The sequence below is a fragment of the Lactuca saligna genome, chromosome 8 (genome assembly GCF_052625555.1).
Source record: "Lactuca saligna cultivar CGN05327 chromosome 8, ASM5262555v1, whole genome shotgun sequence".
Classification (NCBI taxonomy): domain Eukaryota; kingdom Viridiplantae; phylum Streptophyta; class Magnoliopsida; order Asterales; family Asteraceae; genus Lactuca; species Lactuca saligna.
In genome coordinates, this window is record NC_136424.1 from 194,408,350 (window position 1) to 194,411,900 (window position 3,551).

Sequence of the window (3,551 nt, forward strand, 5' to 3'; positions counted from 1 at the left end):
ATCGTGCCACGTCATCCGATTCGCAACAGGTCTCGCATTTTCGAGTCCTAACTTCAAAAATTCGTAACTTTCGCATACGAGCTCCGTTTTTGACGTTCTTTATATCCACGCGAAGGTGGGAACGTACTCTACAACTTTCGTTTAGACTTTGTTGGCTAATATTGGCTCGATTTTAAATTTTATATTATTAACGGACCGGGACACGATTGATCCGTTAAATCCTCATAACTTCTTCATCCGACATCCGTTTTTGCCCATCGTTTTCTCGTTACGCTACTCTCAACAAGATCTTCGATTCTCGTTCAGGTCGTGTTGGCTAAAAACCGCTCGATTAATCATTCGAATTTCGGGCAGTACACTGCTAGTCCGAAACTTCGAGAAAGCGTAACTCTTCATACGAAGTCGGATTTGGGCGTTCTTTTTATCGATGTTCTTAGTTTAACATATTCTACAACTTTTGTTTAGATTTCTAAGGCTAAAAAGTCTTCTATCGTAAATTTACTATTTTATGTCTTCCGGTGCCGTGCCGGTTTTGCCGTAAAACTTCGGCGGGCCATAACTTCTTCGTTATAGCTCGGATTTCGGCATTCTTTATATGTACGGAAACTTCGAGACATATTCTACAACTTTATGTAGAGATATTGGGATTATCTCACACTTTAATTTTTTTGACGCTCATTTTTTATTCTTTATTAATTCTACATTTATAATTAAATAATAAACACATAAACACATAGTTCACATAATACTCAAATATTTCATATTTATTACTTCAAAAAGAGTTACAATAGTTGACCGAGACTATTACATTGACAAAATGCTTAGCCCTGAAAACCCGGGCGTTACAAGGTACTTCCAGCAACAAAGGGAAGAGCTCGGGATGATTGCATTGCACACACCATGATGATTTTTCCTGAGATTTTTTACTCTAATATTTGTTATGGATATTTGATTTAAGAACATTGTTGGATGTTTTCACAAATGTGGTTTGTTAATAATTTTAAAAACAAAATTTTTGGGACCATTTTTGTGTATGTTACAAATTGTTATCAAAGCCTTGGTTTAAGGGATTCGGGCACACTCTCCAGTGTGTTTGAAATCAAACCGAGGACTTGGTATGAAAATTTTCAAAAGAAAATCATTTTTACAAAAAGGGTTTTAAAAAAAAGAAAAGGGTGTAGTGCATGCAACCAGCCGAGCTCAAGTAAGTTCTCCCGAATTACCCATACTTGTTTATATTATGATATGAATTTTCAGTATGTGAACTACATGCTAGATTAGGGCTAAGGATCTAGGAAGGATGCCTTATATGCCTACTTTATAAGCTTATTGAACTACATGCTAGTACTGATTAGTCAGTGATATGATGGCTTGATTTGGATATGCATGATTTTGGTTTCTTAATGCTCAAATGCTACTTGCTTTGTGCTTTTAGGAGTTCTAGTTATCTTTAACTATCTAGCAAACGAATACGCTAAGTTACATATTACGAGGACTAAATAATTTCAGAAAGTTAGGTTTAACCCTATTTCGCAGCTCTTGTTTGAGTCTAACCATTGTAGGGAGAGATCTCTCATTCGAAGAATTATCTGGTCTTAGTAATATGTAATGGTATTCGCGAGCTAGTTAGGGAGAGGTACGAGGGAGTTCTTCTGCAGCTGATGGCAAAGAGTAGGTCGGAGATTCCCCTAGGGTAAGTCTATGATGAGATTAGTGCAGCAAGGAGTAGTAGTGAAAAATATTTGGTGAAGTCAAGGCACTCCTTGAGGAAAGTACGAATAGGTGTGGAAAATAGTATGGTCCCATACTACTGAAAGTAGAGGATCCGTACTTGAGACAAGTAGGGATGAGATAAAACTAGTGAGCATGTAGTGTGTGCGATTCCTCGATTCATGATGAGTATTCTAATTATTGTTATGGAGTATTTTCAGTATGGTGACACTACTATTGGGTTTTAGCCATAAGAACATTCATATGTGTACATACAAATCCTAATGCTTGAATCGAGGTTTCTAATTGAATATGCAATGTATCCAAGACTTTGATTGATAAATATAGTATAATAACACAAGAAATAAGATCTAAAAGAATACCTTGAATTACTTGCTTGAATCTTCTTGTCCTTGGAGTTTAGAGTCACAAATGTCACTCCTCTAACCAACTGGCAAGAGGATGATTTGAGAGAAATGGAAGAAGGTGAGAAATCGGCCAAGGCTCCTCTAATAACAAAGGTGCTGATTTCACCCTTAAAACCCTAATTGGATAACTTAGGCCCTAAGCAATCCAATATCCTTATTGATAAGCCTTTGGACGATTTTTAGGTTTATCCAAACCCTAAAATCCGTCCACCCCTTATCCCTAAGGAGTTACTGCTCAAAATACAACTATCATACAATTGACAGTTTATACCCCTTTATTCATTTAATCTCTTTAAATAACAATATTATTATTCCTTATATTATCCTCATAATATATTAATAATATTTCTTCTCTCATTATAAATCATCCTGTTACGTTGCTATGGTGAAGGACAACCCAAAAGGACCATGCTCAATCGGGTCAAGTACTTACCAAATATAGTTGTAGCCTTAGACACTATTCCAACAGTCTCCCACTTGGATAAGTCTAGTAACTATATATACTAATTAGCAATCGTAGCTCTCAAAGATGCTGTCAAACTCTCATCTTATCAATTTTTTCCTTTAGTTAAGGGATCGTATAGTCCTCTGTTTAGGTATCATGTTATCAATTCTATGGAACCAATTGTCCAACATTTGGTTTCTCGATCTCATATTTATTCGACATAGAACTTAATCGAACACATCAATTTAGTTCTGACCGGGCCCAACACATAAGTCAAATCAAATCATCGAGCGGCCGAGATATCGTTTTTACACTCTTAGGATAATAGTAACAGATAAACATCGACTTATATGCATTTACTTATTCATTAATCAATTATACATAACAATGTGTATTATAACATCAATTTACGGATGCGCTTTCACATTATTAATGTACAAACAATTAACAAATAACAAAACCATATATCTAGGTTTTAAGACCATAGGATATTATCGTCTTGCAATCAACCTTTTTCATCAAATTCCATAAGGTGATTCTAGCAAGCGCGGGTTTGTTCCAATGCTCAAAACTAGTTCATAAGCACTCATGAACGTTGCAGCAAACTTTTGCTATGTCTAAACCATTTAGACAATCTACACACCAATTCATGACAATCTTCATTCATACCTACTTCCAACATATGAACGATTGTGGATTGTTTTAATAATTCGATTATTCCAAATAAACTCAATTATTCAGGAAGTCAAAACATGCAAAGTGAAACAATAGTTAAACATTTAACATATGACAATAACTTTACTTATAAATAATACTCCTTTATTTATTCATCAAATGTTAAACTACATTTATCTATTATAAGTTTGTAACACTATCTAATGTAATCTAATATCATCTCTTAGCCCAATACTCCTAGCATGCTGCAAATGCTTCACCCTACTCAGTCCCTTTATAAACGGATCTGCTGG